Raw genomic sequence first — 17825 nt, 5'->3', positions numbered from 1 at the left:
GTGTACACACTCCCTCCTCAGCTATGCATTCTCCCTCTATTAAGTTATTGCCAAGCAAAGGTGATTTATTGAGATGAGAAGCAGGCATAACTAAAACAGGAAGAAAAGCAAAAAAGAAATAAATGTTTCCTCAGAACCCACAAAGGAGAACAGATGTCAGCAGAAGCAGATGTATGCTTCTCCGGGGTGAAAGAAAGAATACTTAATGCAATCAGAATCTAGCAAACATAAGTAACCCAGAAAGTGGAATATCTAAAACTTTGCAAAGGTCCTTCATTTGATGTTGTACGTCTATAAATGTTCACAAGAAGCAGCAGAGGCTACCAGGGATACCTGTTGCCACACTATTTCTTAAAAGAGGGGACAATTAGAGGAGACTAAGTTACATTTATAAGTGAGGTTATATTTGTCCTATTTTTAGAAATAGAAATCCATCCTGAATATTTGCCTTTAGCAAGAAGTTAACAATTATTTCTCCATTCTAGCTCAACCAGATAAATGGCTATGTCTGCCTATGACCCTCGTATGGCATAATAATGATTAATTTATTCTCATGCTTCTCCGTGTAAAGGGATACAGTTTCAGTTCTATTTTATTTTATTATTTTACCACCAGGGTTATGGATGGGGCTCAGGGCCTGCAAGATTCCACTGTTCATGGTGGCCATTATTTTCCTCCTTTTTTTTTTTATAGAGGTGAGAGACAGAGAGAGAGGAGGAAGAGAGACAGGAGAAGAGAAGATGCCTGCATCATGGCTCTATCCCTCATGAAGCAGTGGCTTGAATCTGGGTTCTAACTCATAGTAGTGTGTGCACTCTATTGGCTATGCCAACACTAGGTCCCTACAATATCAATTTGAAGTAAACATCATGAGAAGAGTCACTGAATGGCATGACCAAATTATTTCTTTCTAATTTAGAAAGCAGGGATGAAGGGTTGGGAACACAGGGTTAAGCGCACATAGTTTGAAGCTCAAGAATCCTGGTTTGAGCCCCCAGCTCCCCACCTGTAGGGATCGATGCTTCACAAGTGGTGAAGCAGGTCTACAGGTGTCTTTCTCTCTCCCTCTCTACCTCCTCTCCTCTCTCAATTTCTCTGTCCTATCTAGTAATATGGGGGGGGGGGTGGCTGTCAGGAGCAATGGATTGGTAGTGCAGGCACCAAGTCCCAGCAGTTACCCTGGAAGCAAAAAAAGAAGGAAGAAAGAAAGAAAGAAAGAGAGAGAGAGAGAGAGAGAGAGAGAGAGAGAAAGAAAGAGGAAGAGAGAGAGAGGGAGGGAGGGAGAGAGAGAGAGAGAAGGGGAGGGGAGGAGAGGAGAGGAGAAGAGAGGAGAGGAGAGAAGAGAAGGGAAAAGACAGCATAAAAAGTCAAATGCCAGGAGTTGGGTGGTAGTGGAACGGTTAAGCACAAGTGGTGCAAAGCACAAGGACCAGGGTAAGGATCCCGGTTCCAGTCCCAGGCTCCCCACCTGCAGGGGTGTTGCTTCACAAGTGGTGAAGCAGGTCTGCAGGTGGCTTTCTTTCTCTCCTCCTCTCTGTCTTCCCCTCCTCTCTCCATTTCTCTCTGTCCTATCCAACAATGACAACAACAATAAAACAAGGGCAACAATAGGGAATAAATAAAATAAAATAATTTTTTTAAAAAGCCAAGTGCCTAGGTATCAACTATCAACATAATGCCACAGGGGGGGAATATTTGCAGCACAAAAAACTCTGAAAAGCACGACACATTAATTGCGTGAAGAATTCCTGTGCATTGATTTTCAGACAAGATCAGGTGCCTAGGGTGGCAAGGCCAGAGACTATCTATTGATTTACAAAATTGAACACTGAATAGCTTTTTCGAGTGATCTGGACCCATAGTTAACAAGGAACGAGCTTAGAAATTTGTTATTAAGAAAGTGTCAGGATGGCTGAGTGATTCAGGATACCCAAGTCAAGAAGTTAGTAACATTAAAATAATAGTAATCCTAACTGTTACGTAAAAAGCAAGTGGCATTGTATCTAAACAAATTTTACAAATAAAATAAGTGATTTTTTTAAATGAACAATTTACCTGGTGGCCAGATTCTGACAAAATAGGCACTATCATATCTGTTATTAGTAAAAGACTTTCAGAAAGCTATAAATAATATCTACATATTTGACATACATCATATCACTACATATTTAAATTAATTATATAAAATATATTGTACTTCTGCAACCCTCAACGACCCTGGGTCCATGCTCCCAGAGGGATAGAGAATGGGAAAGCTACCATGGGAGGGGGTGGGTTATGGGGATTGGGTGTTGGGAATTGTGTGGAGTTGTACCCCTCCTACCTTATGCTTTTGTTCACTAATCCTTTCTTAAATAAAAAATTAAAAAATATATATATATTGTACTTGCATGTTATGTTTTCAGTTTTTTTATTTTTATTTATAAACAGGAAATACTAATAAAAACCATAGGATAAGAGGGGTACAACTTCACACAGTTCCCACCACCAGAACTCCATATCCCATCCCCTCCTCTGATAGCTTTCCTATTCTTTATCCCTCTGGGAGTATGGACTCAGGATCATTGTGGGGTGCAAAAGGTGGAAGGTCTGGCTTCTGTAATTGCTTCCCCACTGAACATGGGCATTGGCAGGTCAATCCATACTTCCAGCCTGTCTCTCTCTTTCCCTAGTGGGGTGGGGCTCTGAGGAAGTGGAGTTCCATGACACATTGGTGGGGTTGTTTGTCCAGGGAAGTCTGGTCAGCATCATGGTAGCATCTGGAACCTGGTGTCTGAAAAGAGAGTTAACATATAAAGCCAAACAAATTTTTTGACTAATCATGAACCTAAAGGCTGGAATAGTGCAGATGAAGAGTTATAGGGTCTATTTTACTTATATTCCTTATGCTGGTCCTTGCGCTTCACACACGTGCACTTAAACCACAGTAGTACCACTGGACTCCCTATTTTTGTTACATCCCATAAGGCCCATGACTATACTAGTTTTTTCCTGAGCCTGACATCTGATATGCTGGTGGACTCAAGTTATTGTCTGGGGAGATGATGTCATGGCTGAAAAAAGGACTAGAAAGCTGGATTAGGGAAGAGAGTAACTCCCAAATATAGAAAAGGTATAGCGGAGGGTAGATAGCATAATGGTTATGCAAACAGACTCTTATGCTTGAGACTGCAACATCCCAGGTTCAATCTCCTGCACCACCATAAGCCAAAACTCAACAATGTTCTGGTTAAAAAAAAAAAAAAAAGGGAACAGTTGGTAGTGCACCTGGTTGAGAGCACATATTACAGTGCTCAAAGACCCAGGTTTGAACCCCTGGTCCCCAAATGCAGGAGGAAAGCTTTGTGAGTGGTGAAGCAGAGACAGGTGTCTCTGTCTCTATCCCTATCCTCCTTCCTTCTCCATTTCTGTGTCTATCCAATAAATAAATATAATATTAATTTTTAAAAAAGAAAAAAGAAAAGTATATAAATGTTGTTGACTGTAAACCCATCAATTTGATCGGGGACCCATATTCAGCTTAGGAATCTATGTAACTTCTGCATCCCTGTAGGTCTGAGTTCGCATTCTGTGGTCATGAGTAGGAATGTTCCAATCTGCTCCAATTTCAGGACCCGTCTTCCTCAGGTTGGTTTTTAAACTCTGGCTTATAGTGGTGGCAGGGATTGAACCTGAGACCACTATTGCCTCAGGCATGAAAGTCTGTTATGCTATCACTGTTGATATTTCCACAGACTTTATTTTATATGTTTTAATATTTGGCTCCTTCAAGCAGCTCTCCAGAGATAATCAAAGAAATTCACAGGAATTTTAAATAGGTTATGGTTTTCATTAAAACTGATAAGAGCAATAAAAAGTAAACCCCATGACAAAGTATAAAGATGTATTTATTGTTATATCCCTCTCTATAAATATTTGTTTTCAAATATATTTTCTAGCTGTCTGAAATTCCACATGTCTCTTTCCAGATCCCAGTCTCCATTAGGTAGTTTGAAATTCTTTCAGAGGCATCTATCATTCTCTTTCTGTGGTCTTTAAATATTTGATATTTTCCTCACATCTTATGTATTGATCAGCCCTAGCGATAAGGCAGCATCAGTAATAGTAAACTCAGTCAATGAAATGTGATGTAGCTATCTAAATTATATGCACACCCTGAGAAACCACTATGCATAATGTTAAACTGTTCCTCCAATGAAATATCTGTGCAAACCAGATGGGTCCAAAAGATAACCAGAGATTCAGTTTGACATGGAGTTTGTTTTTCTTTCTTCCTTTGGATATTAGAACTGTTCTCATTCCCTTAAGTGGAATGTACTTTTTCCAGAGTAAATAATGTAAACCATTAAAGTAATTTCTTTCATCTTCAAAAAGGCCATTATATCCACAACACGCCTTTGAGAGAGCAAACAGGTTATTGTTTTCCTCCCTAGCAACTCTGACCAGCAGTGCCCAGAGCCCTACTATTTATATTCACTCTCTTATTACACTTCACTCAGGCCTGATGTTTGGTCTGTCAACCAGCAGAAGTGGGTAAGATGGATCCAGATGGGTAGATGCCTTCTCTTGCTTTGGTAGGAGGCACACACATATAGTCTATCAACCATGTCATAGCTAAGCAATTTTTAAACTACAAATAGCTATTCAAAGCATCCTCCCTTTCTAGTTATTACTGAGTTATCCCTTTTCATAGTTAAAACCTGTTGTAAGATATAATGGCTTCTTTTGCCTAATTTTTGTCTTCAGACTTTGTGTCTAGCTCTAGTAACCTTGAGTCTATGAAAACTTTGAAAGTCACTAGTGACCTGACTCTGTGTGTGTGTGTGTGTGTGTGTGTGTGTGTGTGTGTGTGTGTATAGTAATGCTTATTTAATCAACAATATCTTCATCTTCCTGCCTGTTTCGTTCCTGAGCTCAGAGAAGTCACTTTGAAAGCCACTCTAGATTTTGTCATTTACATCTTAACATCTTTTAATGTTGCTTCTTTCTTAGTTATCTAAGAACACTGCAGGCTTCTGAAAAGTATCTCTCACATTCTTAAAACTCCTCTGAAAACTCTTTCCTTCCCGTTTTCCCAATCACCATGAGCTCACTTATTACTTTGCTGTTTGATAGTATTTACTATGAAATAGTGAGACTGGATGGAAAAGTGAAACCTAAAAGGATACAGGACTTAGTTCTAGTTACAGGTCCTAGACAAAAGGAGTAAAACTTCACTAGGTTTCCTACCTCACAGAAGCTTCTGAGTACTTGTTCAATAGTTCTCCATCACTGTTATATATATGAGAGTTATTTTTTTACTTAGTTCATATCTTTTTCCTAGGAAATATCCTCTGGTAGACTTGAAGACTTTAAAAGAGCTCATACAGGTCCAAGAAGGATGACAGAGGACCTAGTGGGGGTTGTATTGTCATATGGGAAACTGAGGAATGTTATGCATGTACAAACTATTGTATTTACTGTTGAATGTAAAACATTAATTCCCCAATAAAGAAATGAAAAAAAAGAGCCCATTAAAGTGAGATGAGGGGGGCTGGGCAGTAGCGCAGCGGGTTAAGCGCACATTGTGCAAAGTGCAAGGATGGGCTTAATGATCCTACTTCAAGCCCCCACCTCCCCACCTACAGGGGGTCACCTCGAAAGCCTTGAAGCAGGTCTGCAGGTGTCTGTCTTTCTCTCCTGCTCTGTCTTCCCCTCCTCTCTCGATTTCTCTCTGTCCTATCCAACAACAATAACAACCAAAACAAGGGCAACAAAATGGGAAAAATAGCCTCCAGGAGCAGTGGATTCATGAATTTGTAGTGCTGGCACTGAGCCCCAGCGATAACCCTGGAAGAAAAAGAAAAAGTGAGATGAACTCTTATTATAACCTATTTGTGAAAAATAAATGGAAAACTAATTTTTTACTGTTCACAGACTTTTGACAACCTTCCTCTAATAATTACACTTTCTACAGAAGCCAGACCTTCCACTCTACACCCCATAATGCTCCTGGGTCCATACTCCCAGAGGATTAAAGAATAGGAAAGCTATCAGGGAAGGGGATGGGATACAGAGTTCTAGTGGTTGGAATTGTGTGGAGTTGTACCCCTCTTATCCTATTGTTTTTGTCAGTGTTTCTTTTTTATAAATAAAAATAAAAAAAGAATTATACTTTCTATAGTTAGCTGAGACAGCACAACAGGGTGATTTTTTTTTTCTCCCAGCTGTAGCTTTTTCTTTGGAGAGTAATCTTGCTAGAAAATTCTCTTTCTTCTGTGTCTTTTCTTACCCTCTTCACAAGGAGAGACTACTTTCAGAGGTATAATAATGTCATTAAAAAAATGTGGCCAGAAAATAAACTAACTTTTCTCAGTATATATATAACAAAACCCTATCAAGCTACTGTGAGGATACCAAAAAAAGAATGCTTGAACCCAAGGTGCTTAGAATCCCAATGGGGAAGCCAGTCAACTATAATGCCTAGTATAAGCTACTGGAACAGAAGGAGTTAATTCTTAACACCTTGGGAGATGTGGACAGGGCAGACTGTCTGGGCCACAGAATCCCCTTTTGAAGACTGGAAGGGGACCAGGAAGGGCAGGATTGGGGAGATAACATTCAACAGGTTCAGAGGTTTGGAAGAAAAAGGGATAGACCACAGAGGTCTTTATCCAGACAAATCTCATGACCAAAAGTATAAGTAGTTGTTAGTTGCTGGTTTCATCTGCTGCTCCATTGTGTGTGAACACTAGCTCCTGAAGACATATGTCCTTTGGTTTGAGGCCTTACCACACGTCTGGATTGTGCTCATCTGCATTGATAAAGGGACTGTTTAATGGTGTCCATTTGTATTTGATACCCTACTTCAAATACAGCAATTTGATCAACCCAATGTAGTTTTTGAAGCCACAATGAATGCATTTTGTGCTTAAGTAGATAATGAAAATAGCAAGGAAAATCAATGAATTAAACCGCGATTTGGAGGCATCTTCATCGTATTAAAATGTAAGAGGTTGGAATTGAGCTGCTTCAGAAGAGGGACTGTTCACAAAAGAGATAATATGATAAGTGGCTTCTTTCTCCCTTAGCAATCAATGTTTATCTGTCCTTGGCAGTTTTCTTAATTTTCTACCGGGCATACATTTATCCTTCAAAAATAGAATGACCTACTGGAAATGAACTTGATCAATAGACAGTGCTGAAGAATTTTTTTTCTTAATTAAAGGATCTAAAGATTAGTGGGAAACAAGTGAGAAAAGTAGAATATATGTTCTTAGTCTGTTATATTTTTTGCAATTCATAGTAAAGACTGTGTGTGTGTGTTGTGTTCATAGAGGAAACCAGTGATTTTTCACTCCAATTCAGAATCATCTGTTGGATTTGCGATTTACCACAGGTTTCTTAACCCAGGCCCAGAGTATTAGTTCAGTAACGTTGGGACAGGACCTGAGATTTTTCCAGTTACACTAAGTTTCTAGGTGCTATAGATGATGCTGATATAATTGTATTTTGAGACCCAAGGTATTTGAGATTCCTTAACTCATTTGTCTTACCACCTGTCTTCTGTGTCAGGGTATCCACAGTGCTCTTGCTTGAATGCAAAATATGACTAAGGCCCCATCAGATCATTAATAACATTTTTCAGCAACTCTACTGGACTCAGTCTTTGCAAAATATTTAATTATCTTTCTCTTTACTTCAGAAGAGGGCTGCTCTAATGACATGACTTGAAAAAGTTTGGAGTCAACTGACTTTTTGCAGGCATCAAATTCAACTCTTAGTTATTGATATTTACAAAGTGAGAGAGAGAGCAAGTAGTTTGCTAATTACATTGGTCCTTGTGGCATGGATGCTTTACTATTATCATTATCATCATTATCACTATTATCATTATTATTGTTGTTGTTTGACTAGAGTACCACTTAACTATGCCTTTTAATAATGCCAGGGATCAAACCTGGGACCTCTTGCACACAAGTCCTATGTGCTACTTCTGCACTATCTCCCCAGTCCTTCATGGATACACTAATAAGGTTTTTTTTTAAAAAAAAGTTATGAATATAAGGACCCGAGTTTGAACTCCTGATCTCTACCTGAAGGGGGGAAGCCTCAGGAGTGGCGAAGTAGGTCTGCAAGTGTCTCTTTTTCTCTCCCTCTCCCCTCTCAATTTCTCATTGTCCTGTCCAAAAAAGAAAAAAAACATGGAAAAAATAATGAAGGAAGGAAGGAAGGGAGGGAGGGAGAGAGAGAGAAAGGGATGGAGGTAGGGGAAAATGGGTGCTAGGATTCTTTATGTACTCACTGAGTCTCAGCTATTACCCTGGCAGCAATAAAAAAAAAAAAAAAAAGAAAAGAAAAGAAAAGAAAGAAATTGAGGGAGTTGTTTAACTTCTCAGGTTGGTTCTTTTGGCATACATAGAACTGTTTTTCTAGAGTTCCCTCTCTGGCAAAAAAAAAAAGAAAAAAAAGAAAAGAAAATTCATGTAATTTATTAGTATATAAAAAAATCTCTCTAGGGTCCAAGCAGTGGCAAACCTGGTTAAATGCATACATTACAGTGCATAAGGACCTGGGTTCAAGGCCCTGGCCCCCACCTGCAAGAGGGAAGCTTCATGTGTGGTGAAACAGGGCTACATGTGTTTCTTCTTGCATCTTTCCCTCTCTCTAGCCCCTCTAAATTTCTCTATCTAATAAATAAAAATATTAAAATAAATAAAAATAAACCAAAAAATGTTATCTTTGAACAAATTTAAGAAGGTCAAGTTACTAACAGAATGAGACCAAAGTTAGGATACTTCCCTCAACCTACACTAAGTAGCAGGCCAGAATCCCAAGATAGAAATGAACAGAGGCACTGAAATCTCTAAAGTATCAGACTTATCACTGGGGAGCAAGACTGGGCCTTCATAAGAATCTTCATTCCCCCTTTTCAGTTTGATCATATCTTACTCTGAATAAGCATATTGTTTGGAGGCAAATTGCAGTTTATTGGTGTCTATATTAGATCTTGGCAATAACACTAATGTCTGAGCAGGTCTGAGAGTCAAATCTTTTACTTGGGAAAGAAGTTAGAAGGTTGGAATGTATAAGAGTAAGGTTTCTAGTCTCTCAGGTCAGATGAATAGTGTCCTTCCCTTGAAGAAAGGCATGGAACAGACTGAGAAGAGGCAGGTAAGTTTTCTGCAGTGTTCTCTGCATAGTTGGAATTCTAATTTAGAATGTCTGTTTCCAAAGTTGACTGGCCTTACTAGACATCAAATAGATCAGAGCAGAAATTTCCAATTCAAATTCCTGGTAAAACTGAGCCAAAGAAGACAGAATGATGAGTCGGAGAAGAGCAGACCACATAACTCAGGCTTATTTTCAGCATAGATGAAGGACTTGAGAATTTCAGTGGCACCTCAATTAATAAGGTCCCTGATAGTGCTGCTTCGTATTTACACAAACCCAAGTCTGGTGATAGAAATATAGCATCTTTCAACCAAGGGGTGGTACAATGAATAAAGCGTTAGACTTTCAAGTGTGAGGTCCTGAGTTCAATCCCTGGCATTTCTTATACCAGCGTGATGGTTTGGTTCTTTGTCACTGTCCTCCTCCTCCTCTTCCTCCTCCTTTCTCTATCTCTTCACACAAACACACATATATATGTATGTATATATGTCACATATAAATAATTTTAAAAGTATATCATTTTATTCATCATGTCAGAATTTACCAAGTCAGTTTAAATCTTAGAATTGACTAATAAGAATTTGTGTTACAGCATCCTTGGTAGAACCTTTATTTTTATTTTTATTTTATTTTATTTTGCCTCCAGGGTTATCGCTGGGGCTCAGCACCTGCACTGCAAAACCATTGCTCCTGGGGGCTATTTTTTCCCTTTTGTTGCCCTTGTTGTTTATTATTGTTGTTATTATTGTTGTTGTTATCATTGTTGGATAGGACAGAGGAAAAATCGAGAGAGGAGAGGAAGACAGAAAGGGGGAGAGAAAGACACCTGCAGACCTGCTTCATTGCCTGTGAAGCAAACCCCTTGAAGGTGAGGGACCTTTAATAGCTACTGTTTCAGATGCCAGTGTTACAGCAATGAATACGGTAGGCAAAACCTCCACCCTCATGAGGTTTAGAGTCCAGTGGGAAGAGAAAACCAAAAATTATGGGAGGAAAACTTTGTAGAAAACACCACACACACACACACACACACACACACACACACACACACACACACACACACACCTGTGCACATCAGTTTGTATCTGTTTGTATACGTATAATTCTATACTATACTCTGGATTTCTAAAATGTACATAGTGTTGAGAGAGAAAATATAGCTAACTTCTTCATGCCTGATCAAGCTACCATTCCCCCTGAGTTCCTGGCCAGCTTTGACCAGCCTCTATGCCAATTTTAGGGGCACATTACCACCAATGAGCACAGTAATTGCTGGAGCCAAGGTGGAAATGAGTCTTCAGACTGTGGGAGTATAAAAGTGACAAACCAGCTAACAGGGTGAGAAATGAATGCAAATTAATTCTCCACCCTTCCAGCAGCCCCCAGCTCCCTGCTTTCTTGTCCTCCATCCCCCTGCCAATTCTCAGGAAAGGAAAAAAAAAAAAGATAGAGATTACAAGTGCTGTTCATTTTGCATCTCAGTGACCTAAAAAGGGTAATGTTCAGTGAAGAGCAACGGCGCATTAATGATGCTGAGTGAGAAAATCAAGGGCAGAGGGATGGGAGACTGGACAGAGTTCACTTAGCTGAAGGCCACCAAGGCTGCCTCAAACCTGGCTCCAGACATAGTCCCCTCTCTTGCTGCCAGATACCATCTGTATTGGGGAGCAGAGGAAATTTATGAGGATGAAAGGCTGTCTCCGTGGAGCCAATCAGTCCAATATGCCTCGGAGACTTCATGATGAGAGTGGTCACATCTACCTACCAAATAAACAATGAAATGTGACACCGTTTCGGTAGCAAAGACTTGCACTGCATTCTGTCTGCTTTTGGTATTTGGGGGCTGAGAGGGACTCAAGGGAGTTATGGTGGATGCTCAGGGATCCTGTATAGTTCCATCATGGGGCCAGTATATCCGACCCCCATGCCGCCACTACTCTGAGAAATTATGGCACCCAGCTGCCCTTTTGTCTTGGGGAAAATTAAGGGCCCAATTTATTCCCCACATTCTTAAAGGTTTGTCATGCATAATCTCAACAAAAAATTGAGGAGAAAGCATGGTTTTCAGGAAATTTAATCATTTTTCAGGAAATTTAAAAACATTCACGTTATACTGAGAGAAAGGGGGTGGAGAATGTCCTAAACCATGCCCATAGGACAAGCTTATAAATATCCAAGCCCCGCCTACAAGTTCTTTCTCAGGCACACCCATACCGGTTACCACTCCCATTTCCTATGCAGCAATTTCCTTCCTTGAGACATGCAGGTGTGCTTGGGGAACAGGTTAGTCATGGCCTGGTGCAGCACTGTTTGTGTTCCCCTAGGTACTTCCTGGCATTTCTGACCTCAACACTTCCTTTAGAGAAGTGCTGTTGGAGCCATTGAATCTGAAAAGGAACCTTTTCCTGCCACAGCTGGTGAAAGAGTGAGGAAGTCTCTAGAAGTCTCCTCTTAATGGGACTATGTCTGAGCTCCAGAGCTCCCTCTAGGGGAAACTGCATTGAGTGCTACTGAGACCATGGCTGCTTCCTTTCTCCACTCCTGCTTCACTTCTCTCTTCTCTTCCTGAGAACACTTCCTCCTTCCTGAATCCACCTGTGTCCCAGTAATGACTCTGGCTGTGCTTCCTGGAAGACAGTCCTTCAACAGTCTTCCTTCTGTGTTGCCAAGAACCTTTGCAAAGTTCATTGCATTTTGACTTGTTACCAAGAAGTTGTAACACCAAAGGAAGTGAGATTCGGGCTAGTGAGTCTTCTCCTAAATCACAGTGTAGATGGGGATTCTAAATCTCCCTGCTCTCTCTGGGACCCTCTTTTCTTCCACTGACGGGGTTATGAGCCATAGGTCACCACTGAATGCTCAACAGTTCCACAGTCCCCCATGACCCTTGTTATTAAAGAAGTCTCTAGTGCTAGTTACTAACACTTTGTCCTATGTTGCCCAGAAGCCCTACCCTGTGACTTTGCCAAGAGGCAAAGTTACTACTGGTAGAAGTTTGCTCTGCTGACGTCAATTGTCCAGGTGGTGGCAGATGTTTTCTTCCTTATTCTTTGTTTTCTGCTCAGCAAATCTGTGTGTGGGTGGCTTAATTGTGCTGAATAGAGTCTCTCTCTCTCTTGCATAGAATGGGCTTGGGAGTGGGCAGTGGAGAGGTAAAAAGAGATGAGAGGTTTACACAGTAACAGAGGGATCCTTAGCCTGTCGATCGAAGCAGGAGGCGTGTGCATTTCCTCCTGAGAGAATGTCAACACAGAGATGATCTTGTGTATCTTCTGTTGAAAACATAACAACATTCTCATGGGCTCTGAGGCATTGTGTCTAATGGCTGCTACAGCAAACGAACCCAGCAATAGTGATACCTAACATCTTCTACTCTAACAGTCAGGAGAAGCAAGCTTCTTTGTTCTACATACAATGCAAAGCTACTGGAGAGTGGCTTAAAGATGGTTTGAACTGGAGAAACAGCCCTGTGCTGGGTCACTGGCTCACTATCACCTGCCTCAATTGTAGCATGTACTTTAAACCACTACTCTTGTCTATGATGTCATTTAAAGTTCATTTTCTCTGCCTGTCACATCCCTTCTGAAAACCTATCATAAGTCCCACTAAGTGGATTTTTTTTCCAAAAAAAAAAAAAATCTCATAGAAAAGACAAAGAATGGCTAAGGGCTCTCTTCAGATTTGAGTAAACTGAAAATGTACAATCCTGCCCTGAAGAAAATGCTATGAGGAATATTATCAAGTCACCTGAGAAAGGTGGAATAGCAACAGTCGGTTTTAAAGTATTACTTTGAAATTTATTGGCACTGACAAGGCCATTGTGGGGGTCATCAATGCATGCAGCTTATTCTCAAATATAGAAGCTACTAGAATAATGGTATGGAAGTGCATTCTCACTCAAGTGTGTTTGCAAATAGTATTACCTAACAGCAAAAGTTGTATATATTAGTTTGAAGAATTAGTATATATACAATCTCACTTATGCAAGAGAAAGAGAGAAGGAACTAACTCCCATAAATGAGACAAAATATTAACAATAGATTATTTATTCTGAGTAAAGTGTTCACATGTGCTCTGTGTACCCCCCTTGGTAATTTCTCCATAATTTTGGATATTTTTTTTTCCAAAGAGACAAACACAAAAGTTTCCCTGAAGAAGGTACTATGAAGCAATCAGACTGGCTTGGGCACCCTGGCACCCAAGAAACAGTCTTAGAATTTGCACATATGTATGAGAATGTGGCTATATGATGGGCAGAAACCCTACATCAGAAATAAACTAATCCTGGAAGACCTAGATGAAGACAGCTGATACCAAGGCCCAATATGAATCTCCTCGACACTTCATGAGCATGTGTGACACATTAGTTGGTGTTTTATAGGAGTTTGGGCAGATGACTTACTAAGTGTGGCTCAGGGACTGCCAGCCTTTAAATGACTTACACCACTGTCATGTTTCAGGTGGAAGCACTGCCAGAATGTAGAATGCACTTAAAGAGGGCTTGAAGGAGCTCTGCAGAGAGTTAAAATGGCAACCCCAACCACAATGAATCAGGAGAGCTGAGTGATGCCCTTTGAAATGGCCTCTTTTTCCAATATGTCATCATTTGGATAAAGCTTAGATTAGAGCAGGGAATAGAAACACCTTAAGATGGAGAGGGGTGGGGAGTGCAGAGAGCTAGAGAGACAAGGTTGAAAGCAGTCAAGAAATTGAGACTTATCTTTCCATTTATATAAATCTGATCCTCCCAGCCCAGCTACTCCAGCTTCCTCTTTTAATGGTTTGGGAAAGTGGGGCATCACTTCTCTCCCCCGCCCCCAATTCTGTTTCAGACCTGGAGATGGTGGGATGTAGCCTCTGAGGAGAGAGCTGATGAAGGTTACAAATTGAATGTCTAATGCAGGCACCTGGGAGTCAAACCCAGCTTAAAAAAAAAAAAAAGAAAGAAAAGAAAATAAAAGAAAAAAAACAAAGGATGCTCACACAGACTAAAATTTCTCATGTAGAAAATAGAAGTTTGTGTGTTGGAGCTACACCAAGAAAGAAATCTCTTGTAATTTATTTACAAGGCATCTGATTAACACAATAAATAGAATCTGTCCTCATATTTTGACCCTACAAACATTTCACCCCTTAACACTCTCAGCTTTGTGAGAACTAAGTTGTTACAGTCATGGAGGTGATTCAGTGGACAGAAGACAGGACTTGCAAGGGTAGGACCTTGGATTCAATCCCTGGCATTGCACATACGAGAACAATGCTCTTGTCTCTCTCCCACCCTCCCTCTCATAAAACTTAAGTAAAATAAATAGGAGGGAAACCTGTTTGCACATGTTGGCAAATGATTTATTATATGCAGCCATTGTTTACTTCAGCATGAGATGATATTTTACACAAAGGTTGCTGAAATCCACTGCTGAAACACAGGCCCCTCTGGGAAGAAGACGTGTTAGCAGATAAATGGCCCCACCTCATGCTAGTCAATTGTGGGGACAAATGATAGAACAATTTATAAACCATCAAAATATTTTGAGCAGTTGGGTCCTGGCTCTTGGAGTTGGTGTTTTGTCACCTATTAAGAGTAGGGCTTCTGGTCTTAGTAGCCCAGAGGGCTTGGCTTTTCATATATATATGTCACTGAAAGATGGAATGCTTAGAGCACATCTGGAGTATGGCTTTAGAACTAGCCCAAGGGAAAGGGGACCATGTAGTCAGTCACTCCCCTCATAAACCAGATGAACACAGCCCCCCCAAAGAGTAGTCAAAATGTTAGTACATATTCGTTTGTGTTTCACATCCCACGATGAACCCAACCAAGGCAAGCAAGTGGAATATTTGTGATGTCCAGATATTTTTGGTGTAGTGTTTGCATTTCTCCATGTACATGGATAGGTACATGATGGTGGGACCCTGACAGGCTTTCATGAGCATGGGATAGTAGGAGGGCACCACAGGATGGTCTACCTCATGCAGAACTTGACTATCCTTCAGTGATGATAGAATTGGGGACCCAGGTGTCATATTAGGAGATGGTGCCAAAGCCCTCTTTGGAGGTACAAATCTACAGAAGAGATGTTCTGAAAACTGATATTTTAGTACAGGGCAACTATAGTACTAAAAGTCTATGTTTTCCAGAATCAGAAGAATATATAGACATGCACATGAACTGGTTCACATGATTATGGTGCTTTACCACCTGTGATCCTCAATCTGGAGAACCATAAACGATGGTCAATCCAAATATGACTAAAGAGCCAATGGTATAACTCTAGTCTGAGGCTAAAGACATGAGATCCAGGGGCCAAGTGGAGGCGCACCTGGTTAAGTACAAATGATACAATGCACAAGGACCTGGCTTTGAGCCCCTGGTCCCTACCTGCAGGGAGGAAGCTTTGAGAGTGGTGAAGTAGAGCTGCAGGTGTCTCACTCTCACTCTCCATTGCCCCCCTACCCTCTTAGTTTCTGGCTGTCTCTATCCAATAAATAAAAATTAGGGAAAAAATACTTGAGATTCAGGAGTCCCTATGTAAAAAAGTACGAGAAAAGGGATGGCCCCAACTCAAAAGAGAGGGAGAAGATGCACTTTCTCTAACAGAGGGAATAGAGAAATACCAGAGCACCACTCAACTCTGGCATGTGTCAGTGCTCAGGATTGAACTTGAGACCTCTGTAGTCTCTGGCATGTAATCCCATGCTATACTACTAAGATATCTCCATGGTCATAGCTTCTTCTTTCTATTTGGACTTCAGTGGACTGGATAACACACAACCACTTTGGTCAGAACACACCTCTTTCTCCAATCTATTGACTCATATGCAAATTTCACCCAGAAATTTCACCCAGACCTCATTGAAATGTGCCTCCGTAGTTATCCGGTTATCTTGCCATCTCAGTCAAGTTGACCAAGAGGCCAGGGCTTGGTGCATCCTGTTAAGCTAACACATTACCATGTGGAAGGACCTAGGTTTGAGCTCACCACCTACAGTGAGGAAGCTTCACAAGTAGTGAAGCAAGTCTACAGTTGTCTATCTTTCTCCTTCTCTATCTCCCCCTGTCCTCTCAATTTCTCTCTATCATATATACATATACACATACACATACACATACACATACACATACACATACACATACACATACACATACATATACACATACATATTATGGCTGCCAGGAACAGTGAATTCTTATTGCCCATGCCACTGAGCCCCACTGAAAATCCTGGTGATAATTAAAAAATAAATAACCAGGGGCAGGGGAATAGCATAATGGTTATACAAACAGACTCTCAAGCCTGAGGCTCCAAAGTCCCCCACAACACCATAAACCAGAACTGAGCAGTGCTCTGGGAATTAAAAATAATAATAATGGGAGTCAGGCAGTAGTGCAGCAGGATAAGTGCAAGTGACACAAAGTGCAAGGACTGGTGTAAGGACCCCGGTTAGAGCCCCTGACTCCCCACCTTCAGGGGAGTCGCTTCATAAGCAGTGAAGCAGGTCTGCAGGTGTCTATCTTTCTTTCCCCCTCTCTGTCTTCCCCCTCCTCTCTCCATTTCTCTCTGTCCTGTCTAACAATGATGACATCAATAACAACAACAATAGTAACTACAACAATCAAGCAACAAGGGCAACAAAAGGGAATGAATAAATAAATAAATATTTTAAAATTATATTTAAAATAATAATAATAATAACATCAACCATCAGACACACCAAATAGCACAAAAGCCTGCATTTACAGAGTCACGAAGCCTGAGTAAATATGCAATGAGGTGACCCTGGAAATTTGCAAGATCTACAAATGCACTACCAATTTTGAAAATCAGGATAGTTAAGGGAAGAGCTCTAGGAGGAAACATTCTGAGGAGTCTGACATTGCAAGTGTTAGTATGTGTGTGCATGCACCAGAGTCTTCACTTACCTGTTTTATTCAGCTCCAAAGCCTTCACTAGTCCGTTCTTTATTCTCCACTACAATTCGAAAGGAAACCCTAATTCAGAGGGTTTGTTAGCAGCTCTGCTACTGCTCCCTAATAGTTTGTGTAATTTCTAATGACTGGAATGCAACACAGGAGGCCTTTGTGATGGAGATGTGTCCCCACAGGAGTTGTGCAAAGTGAGTGTTACTTAATCACAGCCACCAAAGATGAAAAATATAGTATTTCTTAAGGAAGCTGGTGAGGCTGTAATTTTAAAATGCCACTAATGTAGTGTCAAGTAGGAGGAGGCTTCCATTTCTGGCCTCTCTTTCTATCACCCAGTTTGAGGGCTTTGGGAAGAAATAAAAATTTCTAAATGCATTCTTAGTAACACAACTCGAGGCAAGGTGAAACTTCGCCAGTGTGCCTCAGCATAGGAAAACTAAGCTTGGTGATTGTGTGGCCTGGACATCTTCCCATGGTTTTTCTGAATATTTTGGGCTGAATAAAAATCATTACAAGAGCTGGGAAGATGGCATAATGGTTATGTGAAAGACTTTCACACCTGAGGCACTAAAGATACAGGTTCAGGGGGTCAGGCAGTGGGACACCGGGTTAAGCACACATAGTATGAAGCACAAGGAAAGACCTGAGCAAGGATCCTGGTTGGAGCCCCCCGCATGCCACCTGCAGGGGGTCACTTCACAAGTGATGAAGCAAGTCTGCAGGTGTCTCTCTTTCCCCCCCCCCAATATTC

The 17825-nt window shown here is 40.8% G+C and overlaps 1 protein-coding gene and 1 long non-coding RNA gene across 3 annotated transcripts in view; one reads left to right on the top strand and one right to left on the bottom strand.

Moving 5' to 3' along the window:
• The window catches only part of GPC6 (glypican 6), a 1360227-nt gene that overhangs the window by 1065089 nt on the left and 277313 nt on the right, over positions 1 to 17825 (top strand). The window lies entirely within an intron of this gene.
• On the bottom strand, positions 2413 to 17225 carry LOC132538633 (uncharacterized). The gene is made up of 3 exons (XR_009549991.1): positions 17072 to 17225; positions 8076 to 8161; positions 2413 to 2773 (listed from the first exon to the last, which is right to left on the bottom strand). It is a non-coding gene; the product is annotated as an uncharacterized LOC132538633 (long non-coding RNA).

The sequence above is a fragment of the Erinaceus europaeus genome, chromosome 5 (genome assembly GCF_950295315.1).
Source record: "Erinaceus europaeus chromosome 5, mEriEur2.1, whole genome shotgun sequence".
Classification (NCBI taxonomy): domain Eukaryota; kingdom Metazoa; phylum Chordata; class Mammalia; order Eulipotyphla; family Erinaceidae; genus Erinaceus; species Erinaceus europaeus.
The sequence above is the reverse complement of the archived record's forward strand: the minus strand, read 5'-3'. Positions and strand labels throughout refer to the sequence as shown.